The 17,088-nt window shown below is 52.1% G+C and overlaps 2 long non-coding RNA genes across 2 annotated transcripts in view; one reads left to right on the forward strand and one right to left on the reverse strand.

The window, feature by feature from the left end:
• LOC148643859 (uncharacterized) overlaps positions 1 to 17,088 on the forward strand; it is an 84,000-nt gene that overhangs the window by 16,099 nt on the left and 50,813 nt on the right. The gene's annotated exons all lie outside the window — the stretch shown is intronic.
• LOC148643860 (uncharacterized) lies at positions 10,326 to 15,430 on the reverse strand. Its single transcript, XR_015928892.1, has 2 exons — positions 15,236 to 15,430; positions 10,326 to 12,087 (listed from the first exon to the last, which is right to left on the reverse strand). It is a non-coding gene; the product is annotated as an uncharacterized LOC148643860 (long non-coding RNA).

Raw genomic sequence — 17,088 nt, forward strand, 5'->3', positions numbered from 1 at the left:
CAGACAGTCGCTGCTGCGAAGCCGTGCTGTACTTGCTGTTTTCATGGGAGGAGGGGGAACTGCCCTCCTGTGGAGTGGGGGGGGGGGGAGAAACACCCGAGGAGCCTCCTTGGAGACGTCTTAAAAGAAAAGAGCGCGACGAGAGCCGCGTTGTTCCTCCGGTCTTGCGCCGATGAAGTACAGCATGTGGTGGGGAGACATGAGGCTGAGGAGAAGGGCCGCTGCTGCAGGGATGTTTCTCTCATAAAAACCCACCCGCCTGTCCCTTATGCCTTTAGGGTTGTCCAGTTCTGCAGCTGCCACCTGCTTTCCTGTTCATGCCCCGTCCAGTGCGTGCCCAGCCGTTCTCGACGGGTGCCGTTCCCCTTGGCTCGCTCAGGGGGTGAGCTCTTCTAGTAAGAGCTGTGCGCCGTCAGGACCATGCACCTCCTTTCCTGAAGCCAGAATCCCCAAACCTCCCCCCCCCGGCCTGCCCTACTCCCCTAGCAGAAACATCCTGCACCTGCCACTCCGAGAGCCGTTTGCTTAGCAGGGAGAAGCAAACGGGGAGAATCCCAGTCTGGACATTCCCAAAACGGAGAGAGAGAGAAAAAAGGTCCCCCCCCCCCCCAGCCTGTTGGACACAGCGAGGACAAGGGGGTAGAGACTAGATAAGACATTGTGGACGTGGGTTCACTTTCAAATGGGTCATCAGATGGACAGGACTCTTGGACGCTGTGTAGAATGTTGCCCTAGTAGACATCTCCACCTGCAGCACTGGGGGCCCCTGGTTCATGTAGTCACAGCGGCCGAAGGGTTTTCGTGAAGCCTGCAATAGAGAAACAGAAATGGAGGAAGGGCATCAGATGCCTGTCTGGAGGATGTGAAGTGCAAGAAAGCCACAGGAATATCTCAGTCGCTCGCTCTGAGCAGAGCCGCATTAGGAGATTACTGGGGCAGGGAGTGATTTGAAGGGTGATGGACGGGGCTGATCGGGGTGATTTAACACTTCAGCCTGAAGACCCACGGCTTGAACTTGGACTGATTGGGCCCCTTTGCGCGACGAGGGTGAGCAGAGCACTTGAGACTGATGAGGAGGTCTTTCTGCACACAGACACTCAGCGAGGGGGCTGCTGTTTGGTGTGTAGTTGCAGGCCGGGCATCACAATGTTTGTGTTAATACCGGTATCGTCACTAGGCCAAGGAACTGGTAATCTCCCGCGAAGCATCGATCTGTCCAAATTCTTGGTGATCTTGCTCATTCCGGCCTCCCAGTGCTGTTGCAGCTCTTCCCTGTTGATCTCTTCCTGTGCTTAATTTAACCCTTTCACGACGCCCATATTTTAGGGTAAGTTTTTGGCAGGCTATATCGTTCTTCATTTAAAAGTCCAATTTAAACATTTGCTGCAAATGAGGCCGGCAGAGGTTTCGATTGCACAAAGGTGACGAAGGCAGAAGACACTGGAATCGTGAAGTCCAGTCCAGGACTGGGAGGCTCTCCATGTCCCACTCCAGATCCCTGGAGCCCTAGTTTCTTTTCCATCAGCTGAGCTGGGCAGACGCCTTCAGCGAACTTGTGATCGACCGGGAGCAGCCCTTGCTGAACTGTTGTCTGCTGGAAATCGGCTGGAGCTCCTGTCGAGCTTGAAAAGCCATTTCAAATCCCGGCCCTGTAGTCCGGTTCGTTTATAACGGGCTGTGGGGTGAGAAAAAAAAAATCTAACTGAGCAAATTACCAGGTCGTTCAAGGCCCCTGTAAAAAAAAAAAAACTCAGTGGGAATGGAATTCTAGAAAACTTTCGAGTCCTCCAGGGCCGGGGCTGGGAAAGCCTTATCTAACCCTCCCCCGAAGTCTGTGCTGGAAAGCCTTCCCCCAAAAATTCTGCAGTGTTTGGCGGACCAGCCCGGGAATGAAATGTGTCCGTGTCCGTGCCAGGCGTGATAACCCGCTGCGGAATGGTGTGTGCTGTACGCTTCCTGGGGTTGTGTGCCGCGCGGTGCTTGGGGACCTGCCCTCTGCTCTGTAGACAGACGGGCTGGGGGTGCTCTGCCACAGCTGCCGCCACCGAAGAGTCTGTGGGGTGGCACCTCTCCTCCTCCCGTCTCGGAGCAGTAGACCCCTGGAGACGCCACGATAACGAGAGTCTGATGGTAGTGCAGGTTTGCAGAGCAGGGCCAGGTGTAGGTCACCGTCTTAATAGATCAAAGGTCCGCTCACACTAGTCTGCGTTGTTCTTCTCTGGAAGTTTTATAAAAATCTGTAGGATATAGTGAGATATGGGTATAAACAGTTGTGTTAGAGGACCTGTTTTGGGGTGGTAACTTCTTTTCCCCAGCCCATCTCTGACTGTTCCTGCTGTTGCGATGTGCCATCCCAATAAAAACAGATATCTGGAGGAAACGAAACAAAACCTGAAGACAATCGGAGCATCTGCCTTCAGTTTGACACCCGGACAGGTCGGGCGTGCATTGTTCTCACTTTTGCTGTATGACTCCGAGCGCGGGGGGGGTCCGGCTCACGTCTTCTCTGCGGTTGTGTTTGCACGTGTGCGTGCCTGCGAGAGAGAGGGCCAGCGAGGGAGCGCAGCGTGCCGAGGAAACTCCCTTGCGAGAGTAGGTTACCCGCGCTGCCACAATCAAACCGAAAGGGCGATTTCAGAGAGCTAGACGGAGGCGCACGGAAACGCCCCCCCTGGGGGGCCTCGACAGATTCCGCCAGCGCCGGCGGCCTCTCGCCGCTCCGGGGGGCCGCGCGCCGCGCCCGCCCGCCCATTCCCGGGAGCAGACGCAAGCCCCAGCCGGCCCTTTTGAAAGGGCCCCATCGCTCCAGGTGCTCGGGATGTGTGTGGGCAAGCCCCGCGCCTGTCGCTCGTCTCTCCTCGCCGCTCCTGATGAAAGGCTTGCCGGCGGGGCCCGCTGCCCGCCTTGCTTGCTCAGCTGGCTGTCAGGAAGCCGCCAGAGGTCCCAGCCTGGTGAGACGAGCTCGGGGACGAAGGCCTGGGTGGAACCGTGCTCTGACCTGGCGTTTACCTGACAGCCCCTCGGAGCTCTGCGCTCTTCTGTCATGACTTCACTCGGCTGTGCGGCGCGAGCTCTGATTTCTCTCCAGTTTTTCGCAGGGCAGTTTCATTCCTGCTTTCAGCATCCTCAGCCGGTAAGAATCCCAGGAAATAAACTTCAAGATGTTTTTCTAGGCCCCATGTCTTGTGGATGGCAGATTCCACCCCCCCCCCCCACCTCCCTTTTTGATATGGCCATGGCTTTCTACCAAGGCACTTTCGCACGCCTTTCGCAATAACATCCACGATTCTCTAAATCCCCCCCCCCCCATCATTTCTTTTATTTTCCAAAATGAAATGAGAAATGCAAAACAAAGATGCCGTTGGGCGCGTTGTGCATCTGGTCGCAGCTAAGTGATCCCAGGATCTCATCCAGCTGTGTCTTGAGAGAAGCCGGAGTATCGGCTCCCCAAAGCATGGCTGGGCGGCTTGTTCCACACCCCCGCCACCCTTTGTGTACAGCAGTTCCTCCTGCTCTCAGTTTTAAAAGCTCTTCCACTTGGAAGACACGTCTAGATGTACGTCTTTGCGTAAGAATCATCTTTGTGAATGCGGGGCCAGGCCACGGAGGACTGATTCCTGGCGCCTGCTTTCGGTTTCCAACACGACGCCCCCTGATATCTGTGGAGCCGGGCTCTTTTTTTTTTGGGGTCATTTTCGTTGTCATATGGCGAGATGGGCTCGTGGCAGCGGAGGACAAGCTGCCCCTGTCGCGGAATGAGAAGATCAGGCCGGAGTGGTGGCTCTGTGGCTCAGGATCTGCGCCTGTGGCTGCAAGGTTGCTGGTTCGTATCCCGCAGCCAGCAGAGGAATCCTACTCCGTTGGGCCCCTGAGCAAGGCCCTTCACCCCACCTGCTCCAGGGGCGCCGTGTAAATGGCTGACCCTGCGCTCTGACCCCCAGCTTCTCTCCCTGTCTGTGTGTCTCATGGAGAGCAAGCTGGGGTCTGCGAAAAGACAAATTCCTAATGTGAGAAATTGTATATGGCCGACATACACTGTGGGCAGCGGACGCCCTGTCGCTTTCTGTATGAGAATGAAGGGCTTAAAGGTGTTGGAATTTGTTGCCCTTTACTTTAAATTTGTCGTGCATTCGACTTCAAGCACTACACAGCTTGAGCTCTTCCTACCAAACAGCAACTGTGCTGTGCAGTAACGTAGAATCGGTTTGGAAATGGTATTCCCCGGGAAATGAGATCATCACCCAACAAGACAGAATTCAGGCCCAGGTCTTCCCCTGTGTCTTCCTGGTTCACTCTAGTTAACATCTGTGTTGATGAAGGGTCTCTACAGGAGCTCCCTGTGCCGGAAAAGAGGTCGAATGACCATGTGACATTGAGCACGATGTGACTTGATCATCTGATGTTGAGCATGAGGTCATTTGACCATGTGACACTGAGCATGATGTCATTTCCCCTTTGTCCTAGGAGCAGAAACCTTCGTCTTTCACAATCTCGGTATTGCGCTTTGAATGGGACATGATGCTCAGTCTCTTTTCAGCTTTTCGCTTGTAACTGTGCCCTTGTGATAAGTCTGTACGACGGAGGGGTAGGCAGCCCTAGTCCGAGAGTGTCACATTTGTTTCAGGTGCCTGTTCCAGCTCAGACCTTGATGACCTTAGCCAATCAAGAGTTTTACCGCAGAAGAGATTCATTTTAAAATGTATTTAAAGGTTACTGAAACACGTTGTAGTTTGAGTGTCTTGAGTACCGAAAGCATGCCAGTGTTCAGACGGGGGGCTCGTGGACATTGCATCTGGGGGAGGAACCAGAAGCCCACTGCCACCTCAGCTGCAGTGAATGTGTTGCAGCAGCAGCAAATATATATATGAATCACAGTATTGGTGTCAGCGCTGCTTCACACACCCAGACTGCTGTCGTTGCGATAGTGGTGATCCGCGCTCATCGCCTCCTCCGCCGCTGTGCGAGAGGGCCGTGTTTCTGGAGCCGAGGAGCGTGGTGCTGGGTGCCCCTCCGAGCCCCAGGAGAGCGGGCTGCGTGCGCGGGTGGGGAGCCCAGGAGCCGGGCTTGCGGGGACCTCGGGCGTCTCTCACTGACCTTTTGAGTCGGCCTGGCTCACAGCTTCGCTCTCCCGGCGCTCGGGCTGAAAGCAGAGAGGGGCGTGTTACAGGCCTCCTGTCGACGGGGTTTAAACCAGGCCAGACCCCAGCTAGCGCGATCCATGCAGCTCTCTCAGTCCCTGTGCTGGGCCTCGTCTCTAAGGGCTATGGAGGCTGTAGCATAGGCAGTTAGCAGGTAAATACTCTGGTCGGTGTGCCTGTTACTTAGTGCTGAATTCTTTGCATTAAGCATAACTGTATTAATATTCCTATATTCTAGTATATTGTAGTTTGATTTGGTTGTAGTACATTTTAATGTTTTTACTTCTGTTCTGTGTGTTTTACGCGTGCATGGATGAATAGTGCTTCGAGTTTCCAGGAAGACACTTCCTGCACGGAGTTGACACTGTGCTATCTCCGAGGGGGCTGTGTTTTGGAACAAGCCGGTTGCTGGTTTCCCGCTCAAAATCCAGCTCCTGGGTTTAGTTGTAAACCTGCAGGAAGGTTTACTGCCATCTGAGCGGATTCAGATGAGGTCCTGGTGTTGATAATGCAGCCACAGCCCAGTAAATGAAAATCTAGAGAACAAAGTTGTGAATTCATTTTTTTTTTAAATGGAAAAATATTGCCGGTGCTATCAGTCCAGTACTTCACAACTGTGCTGGGCCCTCGTGTCACAATTTCAATTACAGCAATGACTGTTAATTACAGTAATAAAATGTATTAATTAGCTTAATTAATTAACATTGATATGTGCTTTAAACAAAAATGCTCTGCAGTCCTTCTCTCTCTGATTCCAGGCTCCCCTGTGTGTGGTTTTACGTGGAAGGCTGTGAGTGTGCAAATTATTTTGTGGAGTTGTGCTGTGTGTCTGGCTGCGTGCGTTGTGTGGCTATATTTTGTGTTTACGTGTGGCTGTGTCGAATATGTGCGCACAGGTTGTTTTGGGTGGTGTGTTATGTGACTGTGACTTCGACTGCGTGTTGTTTTGTGTGTGTGTGCGGGGGACAGTGACTGGGTGTTTTGTGTGCGCGTGTGTGTGTGCGGGGGACAGTGACTGGGTGTTGTTTTGTGTGCGCGTGTGTGTGCACTCGGGTGACTGTGACTGGGTGTTGTTTTGTGTGGCGTGTTTGTGTGCGGGGGACAGTGACTGGGTGTTGTTTTGTGTGCGCGTGTATGTGCACTCAGGTGACTGTGACTGGGTGTTGTTTTGTGTGCGCGTGTGTGTGCACTCAGGTGACTGGGACTGGGTGTTGTTTTGTGTGTGTGTGTGGGGGACAGTGACTGGGTGTTTTGTGTGCGTGTGTGTGCGGGGGACAGTGACTGGGTGTTTTGTGTGTGTGTGTGTGCGGGGGACAGTGACTGGGTGTTTTGTGTGCGTGTGTGTGTGTGCGGGGGACAGTGACTGGGTGTTGTTTTGTGTGCGTGCGGGTGACTGTGACTGGGTGTTGTTTTGTGTGTGTGTTGTGCTGCTGTAAGCTGAGCTCCTCGTGCACTTCAGTCCAGCTGGATCTGAGGAGCATGCGAACGCGCTGCTCGCTGCTCCTCGGTGTCTCTGCGCAGCAGGGGGGCTCAGGGGAGACTGTTCTCCCCAGCGCAGCCCAGCCTGGCCTATGACCTCTGACCCCGAGAACGCCCTGCCGGGGATCGGACCAGGGCGCTGAGCTCTGAGCTGCTCACGCGGTGTTCAAGCGCTCGTGCCTCTAGTGCCTGCAGGTGTTGATTAATGGCTCTTTCAAACTATTGATTGGAGGCGGTCATTAGTGTCCTGGGGAAAACACCTCGCTGGCTGGCTAGGAGCTGCCCCGCGGGGACTGCTGTCCTGCACTCTCGTGCTCTTACCCTCTTCCACACAGCCCGCGCAGGGTCCCCTTCCCGCCGGCTGCACCTGCCGTCGGTCCTGCTCCTGGTGCCGATTAATGTGCAGACCCCTCGCGCGCTCGATGGAGCTCCTCTGGGTCAGGCCCCGGCCTGCCGCGCGGCCGCAGGAGGCAGCGGGATGGCGGGAAGTTTGGCGCCGGGTGTGGGGCGGAGGCCCGAGGAAGGCAGCGCGCAGCTCGTGTCTGAAAGAGGGAAAGATCCCGGCTCCCGCGTGACTTAGCCGCTCGCTCCGGGACCAGAGTGCCTTTAAAAGACCGACGACGCGACTGAAAGGCCGCGTCGTCGGTCGCCCGTCCCGGAGTCGCTGGCTGCTGTCATCTGTGGCCAGGTGACGTTCAGGGTCAGTTCTCTAGAGCGCGGAGCTGGGCCTGTTTCCGCTGGGGGGTCTAAATGGGCGAGCAGGAAGGGCAGGAAGAAACAGGCCCAGAAAAGGTGATGGGGGTGTGTGTGTGTGTGAGTGAGGCTGAAGGGGGGGAAGGGGTCTGGCAGGACTCTGCCCGCCCGCTGACCACCCAGAAGGGCCAGGTAGGGGCTTGGCGCTGACGGAGGTGGGATTGGATTTCTGCAGGCGGCTCGCCTTCAGCCTGGCCACGCGGTGAGAGCAGTTTGTGTGACAGCGGTCGCACAACCACCCCCCCCCCCCCGCCCCCCCACCTGCTCCTCGCCTGTCATCGTCTTTCGCAGGTCTGCTTCCTGTCTCCTTCACACACAGCTTGCCTGCCTGTCTGTCACGCAGGTCAGGCTCTCCCAGCTGCCACACACACACACACTGCTCCACCCGTAAAGAGCCTTCTCTATTGGCGGCTGGAACAGGCTCTGTTGGATTAGCCCTGGCATTAGCTCTCCTGCTGGCTGAAAGAACAGCACCTCCTTCTGGTCCACGAGGTCCACACTCTGTATCACCTTCCCCAGCCCTGGCGGTGCCCGGGGGACTGGCACCCCGCCCCCGCTGGGGAACCCCTAGGCACAGTCTGCACGTGGCACAGCTTGGATCTGAACTGGCAACACCCGGCCTGACTGCCCTGCCCCAACAGGTGCTTCTGGCTGTTGGGTGGCCCCTCGTGTTGCTCCGGCGTGTGCCCTGTTGGCATCCTCTCAGCGCCGTGGCCAGACCCTTGCCACCGCAGGGCCCGATCTCAGCCGGGTGGGTCGCCTGCCGACCTCCATCTGTCAGGGGTTTGATCAGTGTGCGGTATTGCATTTCTTTTTGCCTGCTCTACCAGGCTCACACAAGGCAGGAGTGTACAGTAACAGTAACTGGGCCCAGGCAGCATATGTCTCCAGCAGCCTAGCTGTCAGTTAAGTCAGTTAGTGACACCTGTAATCACCTGCTCTTGGCACAGAATATTTCTGCCTGGTTTTAATTATTTTTCTTGGAAGTAATTTCTTGGCAGGAAGCAGAGAAGCGGTACTCAAGAGCTGTGGTTGAACACAGTTGATAGACTGAGTGGGAAAAGACCTCCTTAACAGCGTCGCAATCAGCAATAAGGTGTGGGGGCAAATAGTACAGCTGGTGCACTCGCTGGGTTTCTCAAAGCTATGGTCTCGCAAAGGAGAACGCTCTTGGAAGAGTCACAACTGTAGGGAAACGGGGATTCGCAAACAGTTACGGTTTGCAGATTATATTTTCGAGTTCAAGTTCGTGTTTATTTGTCATTCCGGCCATATACAAGTATACAGTGGACCGAAATATCTTTCTTCCCCGGTCCACGGTGCAAATACAGACAGGACACTGACGTAGGCATTGTAGACAGGATGCACACAGTGCAAAGTGCAGATGGTGCAAATACATTATACAATCTCCACAACGCACTCTGTTTCTGGAATTGGGGTGGGTGCAAGTAGATTCCAGGGTGTTGAGCAGCCTGACAGCCTGCAGGAAGAAGCTCTTGCGGAGTCTAGAATAATTTTATTCTGGAATTTCTATATCAGTGTTTTTTTTTTATTTATCTGGCGCTAACTGCACACCACTCAGTTAGAAATGTAATTGACAGAATCTGGACGGCACTGCAATTATTTACTGACCCCTGCAAGTGTTGGCTGTTTGTTCTAAGCGTTGTCCTACAGAGCCCTTGTGTATCTGGTGGCTGGGATGGGTTCCCAGCCTTATTCCACAGCAATGCAGCTCATTTCTACGGAGGTTCTCGGCCACAAAAGTGAAAGGAATAAAAACAAAAAAGTTGCAATTTCGTTCTGTTAACAACGGTAATTAGCCCAAAATCAGATCTGAGCTTGGGTTTTCTGAATGGCATTTATTTCCTCTAAAAAGAGGATATTTTCAATCCTTCATATAACCCTACCTTGTTATATAAAAAAACAACTATAGAGGACTAATGTGATCTAATTACAGAACATATATATATTCGAAGACTAATGTAAACCAGGTTTGTGGGTTTTAAACATGATGCCGATGTGGGACCTGCTGTACCAGTTAGAGTTCCTGTTTTACCTTAGACTTTGGCTTAGACGTTCCTTAGAGCTCTCAGGCTCTGGGTTTGATCCTGGTTCCTGTATTGCACTGAGGGTTTTTGAAAATAAATGGAAAGAAGACGATGTTAGTTTTGGGGACGAAGAAACGAAGAAAAGGAAGGCGAATGGAGCCATCCTTTCTGTTTTCTATCTCAGATTTGAGAATGTCCTCTTTATAGGCTCCCTCCAGGCCGAAACAAATCATTTCAGGCAGACTTGACTCATAACAGTGCAAGTTCTCAGGCTGACAGTCATAATTCACCCGGTGAGTCCTGCAGTGCACACAGTGCTGAGACAGCATCAGTCTGAGGAGAGGCGCAGCTCTCTCCGATAGCACTGCAAGCTCTAGTGCTGGTAGTAACTCATGATTCGTGCAGTGAGTCCTGCAGTGCACACAGTGCTGAGACGGCATCAGTCTGAGGAGAGGCGCAGCTCTCTCCGATAGCACTGCAAGCTCTAGTGCTGGTAGTAACTCATGCTTCGTGCAGTGAGTCCTGCAGTCCACACAGTGCTGAGACAGCATCAGTCTGAGGAGTCTGATGACACTGCAGGCTTTAATGCTGACAGTAACTCATGGTCATTGAGTAACACTGTGCCTTTGTACCATTATCCTGGTCAGAACCTGCTAAAGACCAGGTCTGGATCTGAACACATAATTTCTAGACTACAGAGGCTGCCGTCTGCCTCTCTGAACGAGCTTCTTTAATGATTGAGCCACCTGGGAACTTCTCTTAAAGCTTGACTTTCCGAGCAGAGCCTAGCAGAGAGAAAAGGCGTTTTTTACCGAGCTGGGGAAGGCGATGAGGGACCAAGCTTGTTATCAGAAAGCAACCTATGGAAATGAAATATTACCTTTTCACAGTTCTGTTAAAAAGGGAGTAAATAAAAACCACGCTGCATTTATTTTTTTTCACAAAAAGCTATGAATGTTAAAAAATAATAACAATAATAATAACAGTCGTAAAATATCAGTAACTTTCTTTCATCCCCTGTGGCTGTAGCATGAAATTTTTCTATCTTCCCCCCCCCCCCTCACAGGGGACTAAAGTAAAGCTGGAAATAAAAATTCAGCTTTTGGAGCGTTAAGATAAGGTTGACATTTACTCAGGGAGCCTGAGTCAGAGCCGAGTGAGAAAGTGTGTGCGTGCGCATGAGAGAGAGAGAGGCGCTGTGTGTCCCGGTGGGAGGCCGGGTGTGCGTGCGGGCCTGCGTGTGTGTGTTTCCGCGCCCAGCCCACCCTGCCTGCCTCGCACCTCCGGGGCCTGAGCTCTTTCCCAGCCTCTCTGCGCCCCGCAGAGCCGAGCCCCGCCGTTCCAACTCGGATTTCTCCTGCGTTTGTTACAGACTTGCCTCTCCGGGTGGAATTTGCGTGTCCCCCCCCCCCCACCACCCCACCCCCAGCTTTCACGGGGTTTTTTTTTATGGGGTACCTCAGTGCACACCCCCCCACCTCCCCTTCTCCCACAGTCAGATTGGATTTGCTTGAAGCTGCCTGTCCCTGGGTCCGACTCCCGGACAGCCAGCCCTTCTGCGGGGCCAGGAGTGGCGCGGGATCGAACCTGCGCTCGCCGGCGGGTGGGTGCCGGTCTGTTAACCAACTGAGGTTTAAAATCAGGTCGCTTGTTCTAGGCTCTGGCAGACCGGCGCTTGTCTTGATTACACTGACAGGAAAAGAGAAATCGCATGCAGGAGGCTCCACAGCTGAAACATCGCGTCTCTTTTCTTTCCCTTTCGTGGCGTGAAATGAGCAGGGAGTAAACCTTGACTTGTTCCTCTGCAGCCTACGCACGCTGACGCAGCTCCCCACTCGAACTTCATCATATCGCAGCATGCAAAGGCGCTTTAGTAAAAAAAAAACAGTTTTTGCGACTCCTTAAAAACTCTCTTAAGGTTGATCTGTAAGATTAGGACCTTCAAATGAAGTCTGGACCTCTAGGAGCCTGGTTTTGGAAGAGCAGGTTGCAAATTCCAGCTCTCTATATGCTTTAATTAAATATATGGCTAATTATGCATTTTCCCAAATCACAACTCTTAATGTCTTTCCTACTGTGGCAGAATTATTCCCCAACTGACATTACTGATCGACGTTGTATACAGTATTGTAATTATTTACATGGGTGCGCTTCATGTCCATCACCATGTTTCATTTTCCAAGAAAGAGGTGCTTGCATGGTGCTGTGGAGTTCCCGGGGTCCTGGCTAGGATTCCAGACTGGGATGCCACTGTTTGTGCGGGTCCCACCCCCCTCCTCTCACACCTGCCTTGGTTGCGTCGGATTCTTCCCATGTGGTTTCCTGCAGTGACATGCTGGCTGGACGAATTGGTTTCTATCAGTTGTCCCTGTGTGTGCGAGTCCAGCAGTGGACTGGCACCCCATCCAGAGAGTTGCTCCTCTCTGCTCCTTGTGCCCTCTGTTTCTGGGATTTCCTCCGTGATTCCGCCCCCCCCCACCTTTCCAAAAGGTATTCCTTTAGGACAACGGATGGGTACGCCGGGTGGTGGACACCTTCTCAGCTTCTCCCTCTCCTCAGCATCCCCAGGGGTCGTTGGCGTTAATGATGAAAGCGCCGCACGTGTACAGATCCGCAGAGCAGGCTGCTAGGCTCTGATCACACCGGCCGATCCCTGATTTCAGCTCCCCCTGGAGACCAAGTGGAAGGAAACCATCAGGCAAAATGCATTGTTGCCATTTCCGCTCCCTCTCTCTTGCCCCGAAGAGAGGGGGCGGTTTAAATCACTTCTATTGAACAGCGCCGGATTTACAGGTGGTGCAGTAAAAGCCCGAGATTTATGACCGGTTTGCCCCGAGCAGGTGCTCGAACGTGTTTGAATCAATCTCTCCCTCACACGACCGGCATCACCCCACTCTGGAATTCCTGTCCGGCTCCCGGTAGCCCCGGCAGCACAGCGCGAGCCGCGGCTTTAAGGCATTAAATCCAGAAGCCAATCAAACCGCCTGCTGCTACTGCACGCCTAAGAAAGAGCCAGGATGGTTTTGCCTGGTGGGACCGAAGGACGAGGGCGGCTCGTGTGAGTGTGGCCTCACCTCTGGCCCAGGAGTGGATGTGGTTGCTCTCCTTTGGTTTGCTGCCCTCCTCTGTCACGGCAATATCATTCTCGTAGCGTGAACACAACGTTCCAAGTTCTCTCTGGCGAAGGTACTCGTCTCGTCCTTCAGATCAGACGTAAAACCGAGGTCCTGACTCTCTGTGGTCATTCAAAATCCCAGGGCGTTTCTCGAAAAGAGTAGGGGTGTTACCCCGGTGTCCTGGCCAAATTTCCCCCTGGCCTTAACCAATCATGGCCTCCTAATAATCCCCATCTATGAACTGGCTCCATCACTCTGCTCTCCTCCACACTGAGAGCTGGTGTGTGGGGAGCGGACTGGTGCATCATCCAGGTGGGGCTGCGCACTGGTGGTGGCGGTGGGATTCCCCATTACCAGTAAAGCGCTTTAAGTGGAGTGACCAGAAAAGTGCTATATAAGTGTAAGCAATTATTATAATCTTATTATTCACAATATTAACATGACATCGCTCCTAATGTCTTTTCCCTGCTCTTAATATTGTAGTTCAAAGGTCTGGATTATCCTTTGGGTTTCCGATGGTACAGAGAGGGAAACGATGGGTAGGCAAGTTTAACACATGGCCTTGAGTGTGCTAGAGTGCAGCACAAACGCCAGTGCAGTGCCTTGAACCTACCAGGGCTGCATCCACTTCTGATTGCTCATGTGGTACCTTAAGTGTTGAACTGAGCTCTGTTGACTGCCTGCTGTTCAGTGCTATGGGACAAGCCTAATAGTGTGAGGTTAGGTCTTCATGACAAAGTGGGATCCAAATTCGGCACTTGCCGAATGCGTCCTGTGAATTTCCATCGCCGCGGAAGAGCTCACTGGTGTCTGCGAGATGGTCCTTTTGCTTAATGGTATAAAATCGGAATCTCTTGCCAGAGCTGAAGAAATGATAGCGGATATCTTTTTGTAGATTATGAGAGGCATAAATTGCTAATCTGCTGGTGTGTTTAGGCTGTAAAATATACAATAAACAATTTGCAGCTCATTCTCACATATATTATAACTTCGTGTAATATAGAGTATATTGCAGCTTTAATTCTGGTTTTATTGCATGACTGGCATGCAAACCGGGCTGTTTTTTTAGATCCACCTTCTTAAGATCTCATGATTACTAACGGTCTGTAACGGGGGGGTTGGAAACGAGCCGAAGCCCTGGGCTTGGTTGCATCTCCGTGTTTTTGCACGCGGGGCCCCACAGAGCACGAGAATCTTTGCCAGGTAGAGATTTACAAGATTGGAATACCTCAGCAGGGCACGTGGTGCAGGATCTTCTGCCAGGACAGTAGACTGCTCCCAAATCAGAGGTCTTCTGCTCTTCTGTGGTAGCTGGTAGCTCGTTGATCTCGGGATCTCGTACAGCTGTTTCTTGAGAGACGCCAGTGCACGGCTGGGCAGTGTGTTCCATCCTCCCACCCTTTACCTATCTGTACGTTTGCGTGAAGCCCGGCCTTTGTCCTCTCTGTTAAACGCACTCCCCCGTAGTTTCCACTTGTGTCGCCTGCTTTGTCACTTTGCTGTTACAGCTCCGGCCCTTCCCAAAGACGCTTTCCCATCTTTTACTGCCCGTCCGGGTCAAGTCCTGGCCTGTTTCCCAAAGGCTCCGCCGGACTCCGTTGGCAGGTTCTGGTTGAGAAATTTCCTTTTTTTTTGTTGTTTTCGGCTGTTGTTAAGTTCCAACAGCGGGGGACCTGGAACGAACGGGGCCTTATTTAAGCCTGGCTGGTTGGCTCGTGCTCTGGAAGCTGGTGTTCTTTCGCAGAGCCATGAACAGTCATGAAGTCATTCCGGAGAGAAGCCCCCAGGGGTCATGTCGTGATTTTTCACATGATTTGGATGTAGAACAGGGGCAGGATATAGAGTCCAGTGTAGGACTCTGCAACCAGTGCTATGTTCACTTTTTATTACTTAATTGATGCCTTAATAACTTAATTGACCTTCAAGTACTCGTGAGTGCCCTTGGGTATAGTGAGCGTGCTAATTGTAAATTAAAGAACCGAGGAGCTAGGTTTAGATTAGTTGCCCAATGCCGAGGGCACAGGAAAGGTTGCAGGGATGAGCTGCCCTGCCTCAGACCTTTTTAAATCATTTCTCACTTCGAACAGGTGGATTCGTCTGAACCGATTTAGATACAGTAAACAAGCGATCACATTCTTTGTAAGAACTGAAAGGTAATGAGGCAAACGGGAAGTTTGACTAACGATGTGTTTAAGTCACCAAGAACCAGAGGTGGGACTGGATTCTGGTCAGGGGAGCTCTGGGTTCGGGATCGGGGGGGCTATGTTAGAGGAAGAGGGGGTGTCTTTCTTCTGTCCTGCTGAGTGGATGCAAGACCTAGCACCCCCACTTTTTCACGGGCCTGGATTAAAGCCCAACTGTGGCTCACAGGCCCCAGGGGCAGTGCGCCAAGCCCAAACCCATCTCGGGCCTACGTCGCATTGCGGCCTCACCTGCGGCCCAGGTTGGTCACGTGAGATGAGTGGGCGGGTTGAGGTTCGGGCCGGATCCGGGCCTGGAGCGACTGCGCTCCCAGTCCCCCCCCCGTGCACGCCGGGTCGTCCCTCCCACCTCCTCCCGCCCTCCGGCTCTTTCGCACTCTCTCTCCTGCAGGCTCGGCCCTTCTTCCTCCCCTCTCAGGAGTCCCTTAGCGTTTCAGTGAGATAAATCAAATGTCTTATGAAGGGCTCATTTTAATTCTGCGCTTCCTACCTGTTCTTACCTTACTTCAACCCGGGGTCAATTCGGGAATTCTTCAATCCTTGTACGCACACAAGTTTTAATTTGGGGGGTGGTTGCAAACAGTACGAGTCTTGGGCTCTCTCTCCTGCACGAGCTGCGCTGAGACTCGGGCGCGATCAGATCTTTAAATAACTTCCGCGAGCTGAGCCGATTGTTGCTATGTTACAGCTAATCTTGTTTTGGTAGTTTCCACCCCCCCCCCCCCTTATTCCCCTCCCTTCTTTTTAAGAGCCTTATTAAAAATGTAATTTAATCAGGTCTTTGCCAAATGAGCCGGCCTGTAATGAGTGAGAAGAACCTTCAGGTCTGATTCTCTGTCGCAGATGCCCTTTGCCTTACTCATTCATGGAAAGCCTGCCATGTGTGGAGTCTGCACCACGTGCTCAATGCAGTGGCGCAGACCTTCCTGCCTGGAGAGCACAGACCTGGGAAGGCAGAAGTGGTTTTCTGCAGAGGTTCCAGGCTTGGAGCCGCAGGAGGAGGAAGAAGCACTTTCAAGAGCAAAGCCCCTTCCTCCTAACTGGGGCGTTAGGAGAAAGGCGTTAGGTGTTAATGGGGTGGCTCTGTGGCTCAGGATCTGCGCCTGTGGCTGGAAGGTTGTGGGTTCAAATCCCGCGGCCACCAGAGGAATCCTACTCCGTTGGGCCCCTGAGCCAGGCCCTTCACCCCAGCTGCTCCAGGGGTGCTGTATAAATGGCTGACCCTGCGCTCTGACCCCCAGATTCTCCCCCTGTCTGTGTGTCTCATGGAGAGCAAGTTGGGGTCTGCGAAAAGACAAATTCCTAATGCAAGAAATTGTATAGGGCCAATGAAGTGATCTTATCTTAACTAGCCCCTTTCTCCCAGTGCCCAGAAGAGAAAATCAAACAAATGCCCCACTTATTGGCATTGTTAAAGAGAGAACTGTGTACACCGGTCATCCCTTTTAATAAAACTATGCAGGTGTTATTTTAAGACGGTGTTATTTCACTGAGTCACAGCTCTCAACTGTGTGTTTCCCTAAACTGCTAAAAAATGGTGCCAACAGCTCTAGAAAACACACACACACACACACACACACACACAGCTCTTTCTAAAATACGCCATGAATAAAGTGCTTGGAGAATCTCGGGCACAAAGGCCTGGCTAGAGAATGTCAATTTTCAGGAGCTGAACGACATCAGCAGCAGCAATTTGTCTGCCAGCTATCGCTAATTTCATGCCCTGGAGTCTTAGTTATTTAAGTCTTTCAGCAATTGTTTTTAACACAGGGGCTCTCTCCTGCCCTTGGTGGCTTGTTTTATCTGGCTTTGTTTTTTCTTCCCCCACTTTAATTACAATTAACGCAACACGTCTCGGCATCACTGCCTTACAACCTGCGGTTTAGTGAGTAGTGTTGGTAAATACAACATGTATATAAGGAGCCTTTGAGGATGTGAGCAGTAATAATGACCCAACACATTAGGATGTTCTTCAACAGATGTTGGGGAAAGAAATAGTTTACAGGCTGTCAGTATCTTTTATTTTTTTAATTCGCAGTTTATTTGTGGTGTGCAAGAAACGCACGCAGTTAGGACTGCTGTAAGTGTTTTGTGAGTTTGATTCAATAGAGCATGCAGCACTACAGTGTCGGCATTAAATCTCTTGTATATCTTTAGTTAAAGCAAACTGTAAAACTCAAAACATGCAGAGAATATCAGTAAAACTATTTATGTCTTTTAGTATTAAGTGCGTTTTAAGAGCAAGCAGTAGATTTAAGTTACGGCAGTGAATGAATATTAATTAGCTCCCACTGTTTCACAACGCACGGCAGTAGGAATTATCTAAAGAGAGTTCTGAATCTGTCGTTTACAA

Source organism: Lepisosteus platostomus, chromosome 21 (assembly GCF_059453375.1).
Source record: "Lepisosteus platostomus isolate fLepPlt1 chromosome 21, fLepPlt1.hap1, whole genome shotgun sequence".
Lineage (NCBI taxonomy): Eukaryota > Metazoa > Chordata > Actinopteri > Semionotiformes > Lepisosteidae > Lepisosteus > Lepisosteus platostomus.